The following is a 13602-nucleotide window of genomic DNA, read 5'->3' on the forward strand; positions in this document are numbered from 1 at the left end:
CACATTAGGTTCAGAGATTGCTGTCAATCGATTAAGAAGTCTAAAGATAAACATAGAGCTTTCATAACCCAACCCTCACCCCTCCCCCAACCCCCAACACACAGCTCCATGTGTCATACATGATAACACCACAGATCAGGCAGGAACTAATCCAAACTTGGCTTGAGTATTTGGCACTCTCACCTCTGGGTGAAGGAGGCCTTTGGTTCAAACGTGTAACCATACTGGCACTCCAGTGAAATACTGACAGAGTGCTGCACCATCAGAGGTTCCCTCTTTCAGATGGAACACTAAACCAAGGCCCCAGCTGCCCTCCTCAGGTGGATGTAGAAAACCCCTGTGGCAATATTTCAATGGAAACAGGTATCCTAGCCAGTATTTATCCCGTAACCAATATCTCGAAGAAAAATATTCTTGATTTCATGTTTGTTTTTGGACACTTACTGTGCAGAGAAAATGGCTACTCTTTTAAAGTTTATTTATTAGTGTCACAAGTAGGCTTACATTAACACTGCAATGAAGTTAATGTGAAAATTCCCTAGTTGCCACACTCCAGCGTCTGTTTGGGTACACTGAGGGAGAATTTAGCATGACCAATGCACCTACCCAGCATATCTTTCAAACTGTGAGTGGAAACTGTGGGGAGCACCCAGAAGAAACCCACACAGACACGGGAGAATGTGCAAACTCTGCACAGGCAGTGACCCAAGCCAGGAATCGAACCCAGGTCCCTGGCGCTGTGAGGCAGCAGGGCTAACCACTGTGCTACCTTGCATAGTCACAACATGTCAAAAATACTCCGTCAGCTGTAAAACACTTCAGAATATCCTGTGGATGTGACAGGTGCTATATGAATGCAAGGTCTTTCTCTTTTCTTCTAATGTACGGCTGATGTCAAATCATCCAAACATGGAATCTCACAGTCACCACGTACCATTTTACCTGAAATATAGAATTACAGGGCTGGGTGGCGCGGTGGTTTGGACACTTACCGAAAGGATCTTTCTCCAAATCCAGTCCAGGATGGTGGTGACAGTCTCAACTGTCTAACAGCAGGAAGAGGCTGAAAAGAATTTGAAAAATCTTAAACTCTGGGTTTGCCAAAGATGGCGGCACACTTCCCCCAATTCATGCCTCACCTTGGTGAACACAATCCAAACTGGACAGTCAGCACATTAAAAAAATACACAGCCACTGCCCATTTGAAAGTGATTTGCAACATAATCTAGGGAAAGAGCAGGAGAGAGAGAGACTAATTGTTAATGGGTTGAATGGCCTCCTCCTGCACTATAGGGATTTTATGGTTCTGACTCTTTTATATATACATATAAATATATAATATGAGTGTATTGATACACAAATGGATATGAATGTTACCATCACTGTGTAATGTGGGAAAGTAACTAATACTGGCATTTAACATGTAGAAAGAATCAAATGCTGGAAAGTTCTCTCAGAATGAAACACTGCTATTGACACTTTGGGATGGAAATTGGCATACCCTCAACTCCAAGCACAGGGAAATAACATTTTGGTGCTTCCACCTCTGAGGCGATGAAACGTTCCCTTTTGGGGAGCTGCACTTGTGAACTGAAGGCTGCTGCGAGATGATTTGACAAGACTCAAGACAGAGGGGAAATTGTACAGTTGACAAAGGAGAGGGTTCTCATATTCAATGACGATGCCTTGGAGACATTTCTCACCCAGGGGGAGTCCAGGAGAGAGGCCATGTTTCCCCCGTGGAGGGGGAGAACTCTCTACACAGGAAGTGAGAGGGTGTGGTAGTGGAGGTGAATTCACAGAGACTGGTCCTGAGGGAAGGGTAACAGTGCCGGAAGAGATTTAATGAACTCAGACGGTGGTCAAGGTGAGTAAATGAATCTTCGCAGCACATCTCACACCCACCATTGGGTCAATTACTTCTCCCGCAATGTATAAGCAAACTCCTAAAAAAAAAGAAACCTAACAACACAACACAAGGCTTCCATCAATAATGCCTCAGTAAAAGTTAGTCAAAAACACCTCACCGACAACTAGTAGAACGATTCTTCAAACAACCCCAGAACGCGGCCTATCCAGCCTCCCTGCACTTATTCAGAGTGACACCCAATCCATTGTGTGAACAAACATTGCTGAAGTTGGGAACGTCTGGATCTACCCCATGTGATTCTGACACACATGCTATGCAGAAGTCATTTCAGGCATGTCTCATCATACAGGTCATGTTCAAAGTCGCAGGCAGCACCAGCCAAGGAAACATCACGTTTCTCAACTTTAAAGACCTTTTCTTTCAACCCTTCGAATTATTGGCTTTCTGCTTCTAATTGCAGCGACAATGGTTCATGTCCCAGAGAGGTTGCAGGCCCAGGCTCTGAGCTTCACATTGCCTAAGTCAGGCTGTGGCACTCAAGGAGTTACAGCAGATCCTGGCACACATTCCTGCAAAGTGGTCAGGACCCCATAGAAATCACACACTGTTTTGTGGGCTGATTTACAACAGCAACCAGCTGAAATGACTGGAATCTGCTTTTCCAAGGCACACAACAACCCCCGTGATCTCCAATCTTACACGACAATGAACAGCTGAAAAATAAGTCCTATTTTTGGGCGTTTTTTTTAGTTCAGCACTGAAAAGTAAGAAACTCGTCCATTAAACTGCAACATGGTCTACACAAGTTTGTATATTATTCTTAGTAAGGCTGCAAAATGGCTGGGTTCTTGCAAATGTGTTTGCTGTTCGCATCGTCAGAGTCGCTGCACAGAAAAGGATGCCACTCTGCCTATCTCCTTGTGCTAGCTCTTCAACTGAAGCCCTCTAATTCAATTTGTCATTGTTTTTTAAAATATTCTTTTGCAACAACATGTATTTCTAAAGCCTCTTTAAGCAGTAAAATGTCGCAAACATTCACAGGAACATTCTCCGAGATTGAGCCAAAATCATTAGGAGAGGTGACCAAACACTTGCTCAAAGGGGCCATGTGGGAAGAGCAGGGAATCGTGGGACTGATTGTGTAGCCCTTTCAAAGGGTAAGCATTGGCACGATAGGCTGAATGGCCTTCTTCTGTCGGGTAAGATTCCATGAACAAATCTGTTAACATGCTGTGAGCATATCCTTTACAAACACAATGAGCTGTACGACAACTTCTAACATTTTCATGTTTAAAAAATTATTTCGTTAAATTTCCAGTCAACATTTAAAAACATTGTGACTTTAAGCAAACATACAGCCTGTTTAAAAAAAACATGTTCACTTTATTAAAAACAGTCAGAAGGGTGAATGCATCTGAATGTTGTCACTTTGAAGTCTTGTCTCCCAAGAACAGCTCTGGTGTTTATTTAAACTGTATGACTGGAATATCAGTGTGGAAATCTAATTATCTAGGATCTGCACACAAACTTGAATAATTCTTTGTAAGATACAAGCTGAAGTGCTAGCTTGGGGGAAAATTCCTCAGTGACATTGAGGCACAGGATTTGGCTCCGATATCCCACTCCAGCTCATGGAAGATTGTATGGAAAGTTGCAGGTTGTCAGCTCCCCTGCCGGCTCGGTCAGCTCAGTACCCTGGGGCGGGGACCGAGTCATATTTACCAGGAAGGTCTCAGGTCCAAAGAGGATTGCCCACGCCAGCTTAGCCACACTTGGCAGCAATGCCACCCGGGCTTGTTTGAATGTGGAGAGGACAGAGTAGGCTGTAATGCCTACCATGGGCAGATGGCCATCTATGTCTCACTGTTTTGGCTGAAGCGTTGGCTGTTTTGGTTGAGGTGGCAGAGGGCTGCTGGCACCTTTGCAATTGGGCCTGGCAAGATTCAGCACCTTCAGGAAATGAAGAGAGAGGGGAAACTCAGTACACCTAAACAGGGCAGCTACAATATCAAAGTATTTGCACAATGAATTGATGAGGCATATTTATTGTATGATTCACACCCCTGATTTGCTTTACACAGCTGTTGGATCCCTTTTATCTGTCTATTTTCAGATCTTGAAGCAGACCCAGCTGTTTTCATAAGTATATATATATATATATTTTAAGTACTTTGTTGTTTCATTTATTTGTAAATCTTCTGTTCATAATTTTGGATACACAACATTACATTACCAATTAGCTTTTGCTGTGAATTGAAATGTCTTTCATTAAATTTCAATGATATTTAATGGTGCATTGTAAATTTAATTAATAGAAATAAATATATGATTGATTCTAGAGACACGAGCATCAATCAGTTTGTCCAAGTGATGAATAAATAAATTAGAAACTGCTGCTATTGAACAAAAGAGTAGCGTGCTGCTCTCCGTCCTCGTTTAACCGCTTCAGCACTGGCTTCGCCGACATTGGCAAGAGAAGCAGAAACGGTACCAGAAAAGATTTCTTCACATAGCGAGTTAAGGTCTGGAATACGCTGCCAGAGAGTGTGGAGGTGTGTTTGATCGAAGCACTCGAAAGAGAGTTGGTCTGCCACCTGAAGAGGAAGAATGGGTGACGGGGAGAAAGGAAGAGAATGGCCTGGATTTTCTGCTCCCCCGTCATGGCATGTTTTCCAATACCAGGGACAGCTTACCATTGGTCGGCAGCGGGACCAGAAGATCCCGCTGATGTCTACAGTGTCTTGTGTTGTTCACACCACCTCGTAATGGGTTCCCTGGTGGTGGAAGGTGCAAACAACACAAGACGCTGTTAACATCTGCAGGACTGGAAGATCCCACTGGCAGGGAGTGCCGGAAAATTCAGCCCACTTGCTTATTCGTAGAAGCGCTGCAAACATGATGGGCCGAATGGCTTCCTTTTGGCCGTAATAATTCTGTGACATTTTCAGGTTTAAAGCCTGCCATTGGACCATTTCTGGAGTGCTTCAACTGGCCTCATGGCTTGAATTAGGAGGCAAGATGCGGCCAAAGTTCCTGCTCCTGATCGCTGTCCACAACCTCCTGACTGGAAAATATATGACTGGGATTCATTAATCAGGATTAGGATTGGCTCTAAATTCCTTCACAGTCGAATAGTCTGCCACCAATGTCACTTACTGGCCCAGTCAGTGAAGAACTGGAACAGTGCTGTCATCCTTCCAGTTGCACCCTCCTAACATCAGGATAGGAGCTGGATGAAGACTAAGGAAGAGCAAGACTCAGAATCAATAGACACATTTAAGAAAAACCTAAATAAGCACACAAGAGAGAAAGAAATATCAGGTTCAGCTGATAAAGTTGGAGAAAGCGCATGTGGAGCATATCCACCAGGATAGAACAACTGGGCTGAATGGCCTGTTTCTTCACCAAATTCTATATATCACCCCATGCATCTACATGAGCTCTATCATGTGCTGGGAGTGTTCGACCTCTAAAGAGAGACGAATGGTGTAAATTCTACTTCAGTCAGTAACAAAGGTGAACACAGTGGTGCAATGGGATTCAGGTAGAGAATGAAACAAGAACCTGGCTGTGTTCTGATTATTGGATGGATGAGCACATTCTCCATGTCAGCACTTAAAGGCTTGGGAAATTATTCTGTTTATATGATGCTGGGAAAGTAGGAATTAAATAAAGCAACTGACTATGTGGATTTGATTCTGGATGTGAAGTAAATGCGTTAAAGATTGGCAGAATTGGGCTCAACTTTCATTGGTCCTTTCACAGTTCTGAGTTAACTGTGCTGGTGTACCTCTAATTTCTTGAACTGCAAATGCCAATTTCTCAGTAGTTTATTGGCTGTGAAGAATATTGGAAATTGCGATTCACTTCTGCATTTCCTACTCTAACTCATTTCTTCCGAGGACTACATAACTTCAGAGCCCCCTCACATCACCTGACTTTTCTTCCTGTGATATCAGCTACGACTCTCAATCCTCTGATTCAGGAGTTGTAGGTTCCTAACCCATTGCAGGCACAAAGTTAAGGCTAAAATTCCAATGCAGAGCTGAGGGAACTCTGCTGCTCTTTCAAAGAGCAATCCAGTTAGAGTTCCTCTCACCATTTCCCTCCATTCTTTTCTTTTCAATTAGTTATCCAGCTCCACTTTGAAAGTTACTTTTGAATCTGCCTCTTCTTGTGAACACCACACTTCAGACCAGGTGTATTCAAGGATATCCTGTGGTGTTCCTCATGGTTGGGACGCTGTGCACAGTTCTAGTCTCCAAATTACAAAAATGAAGTGAGGCACTCGCGAAGGCGCAAAACAGATTTTAAAAAGATGATACCAGGACTGATATCTGTTAGGAAAGATGACATGTGGAGATGCCGGTGTTGGACTGGGGTAAACACAGTAAGGAGTCTAACAACACCAGGTTAAAGTCCAACAGGTTTATTTGGTAGCAAACGCCACTAGCTTTCGGAGCGCTGCTCCTTCGTCAGGTGAGAGGGAGATCTGCTCATAAACAGCAAACAGGGCATATGAAGACTCAAACTCAATTTACAGAATAATGAATAATGATTGGAATGCGAGTCTTTATAGCTAATCAAGTCTTAAAGGTACAGACAATGTGAGTGGAGAGAGCATTGTCTGTACCTTTAAGACTTGATTAGCTGTAAAGACTCGCATTCCAATCATTATTCATTATTCTGTAAATTGAGTTTGTGTCTTTATATGCCCTGTTTGCTGTTTATGAGCAGATCTCCCTCTCACCTGACGAAGGAGCAGCGCTCCGAAAGCTAGTGGCGTTTGCTACCAAATAAATCTGTTGGACTTTAACCTGGTGTTGTTAGACTCCTTACTAGGAAAGATGAGAAGCAGGCTCACTATTCTGTGGAAACAATGATCTGATCATGCTTTTTATGTAAGGGTTTGATATGGTAGTGTTGGAGAAAGTATTTTTGTTTGCTGGAGGCCCAACTAGAGTAATAAACATGTATTTACTAATAGATCCAATAATAGAGCTCAGGGATGCAGAGGGACCTGGGTGTCCTAGTATATGAATAGTAAAAGTCTAGCATGCAGGTACTGCAAGTAATTAGGAATGCTAACAGAATATCATAGTTTACTGTGAGGGGAATTGAATACAAAAGTAGGGAGGTTATGTTTCAGTTGTACGGGACATATTTGGACCACATTTGGAGTACTGTATACAGTATTGGTCTCCTTATTCAAGGAAAGATGTAAATGCGTTAGAATCAGTTCAGAGACGTTTGACCAGACTAAAACCAGGAATGGGTGGGTTGTCTTATGAGGAAAGGTTGGAGAGATTAGGTTTGTATCCACTCGCGTTTAGAAGAGTAAGAGGTGACTTGATTGAAACTTTTAAGATCCTGAGGGGTATTGACAAGGTGGATATGGAGAGGATGTTTCTTCTTGTCGGAAAATCTAGAACTAGAGGTCAAAAATTAAGGATCGTCCAATTAAGACAGAGATGAGGAGAATTTTTTTCTTGCAGAGGGTCCTTGAAACTCTTTTCCTCAAAAAGTGGTGAAAGCAGAATCTTTTTTTTTAGGCAGAGGCAGATATATTCTTGATAAGCATGGGGTGAAAAGTTATTGAGGGTATGCGAAAGCTTATAGTCAGAATTGCCATGACCTTATTGAATGGTGGGAAAGCCCGAGGGGCCGAGTGGCCTTCACCTGCTTGGGATACGGGATGTCTGTATAAGAAATTCAGGGGAAACCTCTTTACCCAGAGCATAGTTAGAATGTAGCACTTGCTACAGAATTATAGAATCCACACAGTGCAAAAGGAGGCCATTTGGCCCCCAAGCCTGCACCAACAACAATCCCACCCAGCCTCTATCCCCGTAATCCCACATATTTACCCTGCTAATCTCCCTAATCTACATATCTTGGGGCACTAAGGGGCAATTTATCATGGCTAATCAACCTAACCCGCACATCTTTGGAGTATGGGAGGAAACCGGAACACCCGAAGGAAACCAATGCAGACATGGGGAGAAAATGCAAACTCCACACAGACAGTCACCCAAGGCCGGAATTGAACCCAGGTCCCTGGAGTTGTGAGACAGCAGTGCTAAGCATTGTGTCACTGTGCCATGAGTTGGGGTGAATAGCAGAGATCTATTTGTGAAAAAGTTAGATAAACACATATGGGTGGAAGAAATTGAAGGCTATGCTGATAGCATTCGATGAAGAGAGGGCAAAGGAGGCTTGTGTGGTGCAAAAAAACTGGCATGGACCTATTGGGCTGCATGGCCTGTTTCGGTGCTGGACACTCTATGAATAACATATCACGAGATGCACAATGCCGTATTCTGCTACTAATGTGGATCTGCATTTAAAATGAAGGTCATAGTTCTTGTAAACTTGAACTCACTCCTCATGTTTAATTGTTATGTGATCATTGGCACCTAGCTGATTGAAGCATGCCTGTTGGATCGATGTCTCAGTGAGGAGCAGAGACCTATTTTACATCTGGAACAAAGTGGGAACCTGAAAGTTAGACAACTGGGAGGGTCGCAGCATGATATAACACTGAGCTAGCCACCTGACTCCTGGCCCACAGGTAGGTGTGTGAAGCATGTCTAGCTGCTAATGCACCCTGTCCATTTTCAGACCACTTCTCAGGCCAAGTGGTCCACACCAATGCCTTAGGGAAATATTTCGAAGTAAAATGACTATTACTGTTTAAGGGAAATGCCAGATCATTTAAGGGTGAGGACAAAAGGCTGCCTTTTTCCTTGGATTTGCATGTTTTTCACAAAGTGTGATGTCTGAATTATAACAAACACATTTTATAGGGAGAGAGAAAGATAAAATAACAGACATGTGACAATGGATTTTAGACCGTGAGTTCTTAGACTGTAATCTAATCTTGGGTTCAGAGGACTGCTTAAACTTCATGTCCATTTACAAAACCACACTCAATGATATTTGACCTCCCCATGAAATGACAGGCCTGCAACTCAACTTCAGGTATCCATTATTCAACATATATTTCATTCAAATTTGATGTTTTAGATTCCTGCGTTTCCATACATTATAATACCTTCATCTGTCTCAAAATCACACTGCAAATTCCCTCCAGTTAGGTCAGTGCTCTATAAAGTATATAAATCTCTTTCACTACCATTATTTTATGACTCTCAATATAATCCTGTGCTTGTTGACTCAGGGCAGATACAGCTCTGAAGATCTGCTGCCAATAATGTTATTTTGCAATATTACAAGCGTGTATCAAACCATTATTGTTACAGAGGCACTAATAGCCCGTTTACAATGAATGGGGAATACCGTCTGTTAAAATAGCTGAGGAAGAGTTTTGATTTGTGCACATTAAATGTTTGTGCTGATATTGCACACAGATTGAATTGTGATCTTGATCTATACATCTAGTATTCGGGCTCAAGCACTTAACAAATAATCACATCATCAATTATCTGGAATTCCACCTTGCATTTCTCATGATTCAAATGGACCAACTCAAATGTTCAATACATAATTTCATTCCCTGGGTTTTTTGGAATTCCAATGTTGGAAGTTGTTTCCCGTCTTATAGAATTTTAATGGAGTAAATCACTCCTCGTGTTATGTACATGAAAGGACTAAGCACTCCCAATTGTACAGAATTCAAATTTCATATGGTTCCATGTTCCAATCTGCAATCCCACATTGGACCTTTCCCACCGGAGCATGGGATATTTAATCCAGGCGTTTAGAGTTTTGATAGAGTGAGTACGGGAATACCGTTTCCTCGTGCTGAAGAGGCAGTGATGAGAGGATATCTCTTTCAATTTCTTACTAATATGGTGCAGGGAGAGGTCAGGAGAAGTGTTTTCTTATTCAGAGATTGTTAGAGAATGGAGTGTTTTGCCTAAGGGAATAGTTGAGCCAGGCACCACTGGATCTTTTAAGGAAGCTTGCATAAGCATGTGAAGCTGAGGGAGGTATAGGGTCGCGTGGTGCGGGCACTGCAGTTGGGATTAGTCTTGAATTGTTGTAGCCTGCAAACTGATACAAACGCCTTTTATGCTTCAATCCCATTATATAGAATTACAGTACAAGACAAAATTGCTCCAAAATATGAATCTTTCACATATCCTACATTTCGAGCTGATGTATAACACTCAAACATGTAGTCAGTGTTGAAGCATAAGATCTTCAATGAGTTGGGTAATTATTTCTGAAGACCCCAAACCATCAGTTCACATGGCCTGTTGCCTTTCATAAGGTAAAGCCATCGCACACAATGTGAGGGACAGTGAAAGCAAAGCAGTTGAATGTCCATCATATCATGGAGTCAGGCCCCTCGGCCCAACTCGTCCATGCCGATCAGGTTTCCTAAACTGAATTAGTCCCATTGCCTGCGTTTGGCCCATATCCCTCTAAACCTTTCCCATCCATGTACCTGTCCAAATGTCTTTTAAATGTTGTAATTGTTCCCGCCTCTACCACCTCCTCTGGCAGCTCATTCCATATACACACCACCCTCTGTGTGAAAAAAGTGCCCCTCAGTCCCTTTTAAATCTTTCCCCTCTTACCTTAAACTTATGCCCTCTAGTTTTGGACTGTCCTTACCCTGAGGAAAAGACCTTGGCTATTCACCTTATCAATGCCCCTCATGATTTTATAAACCTCTATGAGGTCACCCCTCATCCTCCCCCTGGGAAAAAAGTCCCAGTCTCTCCTTATAATTCAAACCTTCGAGTCCCGATAACATCCTTGTAAATCTTTTTTGCACCCTTTCCAGTTCAGTAACATCCTTCCTGGAGCAGGGTGACCAGAATTGTACACAATACTCCAAATGTGGCCTTAACAATGTCCTGTATCCTTTTAATGTATTGGAATCAGCTCAGAGAGGGATTATTAGACTAATGCATGGAATAGGCAGATTGGACAGGTTAGGCTTGTAAGTGTTGGAGTTTAGAGGAGTAAGAGGCGACTTGATTGAATATATAAGATCCTGAGAGATCTTGACCCGGTGGATGTGGAAAGGATGTTTCCTTTTGTGGAAGAATCTAGAATGAGTTCAAAAATAAGGGGTCGCCCATTTAAGACAGAGAAGAGGAGAATCTTTTTCTCTCAGAGTCATGAGGTTTTGGAAATATCTTCCTCAAAAGGCGGTGGAAACAGAGTTTCTGGGCAGGATTTTCCAGCCCTTCCTGCCAGTGGGATCTTCAGATCCTGTCAAAAGTGATCCCTCACAGTTGGTTACCCAGCAGCAGAATGGGCAACACATGGAAAAGGCTGTAGACGTTGGCGGAAACCAGAAGATCCCACCGGCAACCAATGGCAATCTAAACACTTACAAGGCTGAGGGAGATAGCTTCTTAATTAGCAAGGGGCTAAAAGGGTATCAGGGGTAGTGGGAATGTGCAGTTGAGATTACAATCAGATCAGCCATGATCTTATTGAATGGTGGAGAAGGCTCGAAGGGCTGAATAGCCTACCCCTGCTCCTAATTCAAATGTTCATGCAGGAGTGAGGAACAATGCAAAATTGTTAAGTTACAACATCCCCGTTGACTGATTATTCACCACTTCCCCATCATAAGCTTCAGTTCACGCCACAGGGAATTATATACATTCAAATACACTGATTCAGTTGGCAGCATCTTAACTGTGAGCCAAGAACTTGAGAGTTCAAGACCCAAAATTCAACCGAATAATCTAGGCTGACACTGAGGAGGGCAGCAGTTCCACTGGTCCCAGCTTTCAGAAGAGATATCAAGTTGACTTCTGACTGTTCAGGTAGATAATGGAGAGGAGCACAATGTTCAGGCCAGCTTTTCCTCCTGACAGAGCATCAGTAAGCACAGATAAACTGGTCATTAATCTCATTGAAGTTTGGGGGGACATGCTGTGCCTATACAGCAGTGGCGAGCTTTCAAAGTCATTTATATTTGTGATGTGCTTGGAGGTGTTTCTGAGAGATATAATGAGGTTCCACAGAAAGACAAACCTCGCTTATTTCCTATGTTTCTGGTCAAGACATTTGTTTGCTTTGATGGGATGTGAAGGTTGCTGGCAAGGTTGGCATTTAATGTCCATCCCGGTTTGCCCTTGAATTGAGTCACTTGCTAGGCCATTTCAGAGGGCAGCTAAGAGTCAACCACGTTGCTGTGGCTCTGGAGTCACATGTAGGCCAGAGTAGTTAAGGATGGCAGATTTAATATCCCTAAAGTACATCGGTGAACCAGATGGGTTTTTATGACAATGGCTTTGACAAAGGATCATCTGGACTCGAAACATCAGTTCTTTTCTCTCCTTACAAATACTGCCAGACCTGCTGAGATTATCCAGCATTTTCTCTTTTGAGTTTTTATGACAATTCATAGTTTTGTGGTCGCCATTATGAAGAGCACTTTTACTTCCAGGTTTATTAATTTTAATTTAAATTCCACCAGCTGCCGTGGTGGAAATGAACCCTCGACCCAGAGCTTTAGCCTGGACCTCTGAATTACTAGTCAGTGACATTATCACAACACCACCATCTTCCCTTTTGCGAGTGTATTTTTATGCTCAGCATGGTGAATGACATCAGCATTTCTATCGCCTGCCTTTTTTAATATTATTACTGAACCATTGAATTTAAAATTCTCCTCCCCATGTTCAAATCCATCCATGGCCTCATTCATTCCTATCTCTGTTGTCTCCTCCTTTCCTGCAATTGTCCAGAAAGTCTGAATTCCTCCAATTCCTTGCACATCTCCAAATTGCTTTGCTTTACCATAGGCAGTCATACCTTTAGCCATTTCGGCCCTATGGATGAAATTCCCTCCCTAAACCTCTGTCACCTGCTTTAAGATGCTTCCTGCAACATATCCCTTTGATCAAACAATTGGTCTGAGGAACTTCAGGGCTTAGGAGCAGGAGTTGGTCATTCAGCCCTTCGAGCCTGCTCCATCATTGAATAAGATCATGGCTGATCTGAATATAGCCTCAACTCTACTTTGCTGTCTGCCCCTCAGAACCTTTGACTCACTTGTCTATGAAAAATTTGTCCAACTCTGCCTTAAAAAAACGTAATGACCCTGCCTCCATTGCTCTCTGGTGAAGCGAGTTCTACAGACGAGCAACGCTCTGAGAGAAATAAATTCTCCTCATCTCCACTAATATGATAGACCTCCTACACTTAAACTGTGTCTCCTCATTCCAAGAGGTCACTTGCCTCCTTCTCTCATAGAAACTAGAAGCAGAAGTAGGCCATTCAGCCCTTAGATCCTGTTCCACCATTCGTTATGATCACAGCTGATCATCAGATTCAATATTCTGATTCCCCCCTTCCCCCTCTCTCCCTTGATCCCTTTAGCGCCAAGAGCTTTATCCAATTTCTTCTTGAAATCACACAACGTTTTGGCTTCAACTACTTTCTGTGGTAGTGAATTCCACATATTCACCACTCTCTGGGTGAAGAAATGTCTCCTCACCTCGTTCTAAAAGGTTTTCCCCCTTATCCTCAAACTATGACCCTAGTTTTGGACTCTCGCACCATTGGGAACATTCTTGGTGTAAATGTTTGTCTAATTGTGTCTCTGTGAAGAGCTTCTGTGTTGAAGGCACTACATGAATGCAAGTTGTTGTGTGCATGGCTGGGCTTTCTCACTCCTGCCAGCAAACCCCTCATACAAGTTATTTTCATTAAATTAAATAAACTTCAAAATCCTCTGAGCTGTCACTGGCAATTGATATCCGGCAAGAAAGATGTTACAGGAGAAATCTTAACCA

This window comes from Mustelus asterias, chromosome 16, assembly GCF_964213995.1.
Source record: "Mustelus asterias chromosome 16, sMusAst1.hap1.1, whole genome shotgun sequence".
NCBI classification, from domain to species: domain Eukaryota; kingdom Metazoa; phylum Chordata; class Chondrichthyes; order Carcharhiniformes; family Triakidae; genus Mustelus; species Mustelus asterias.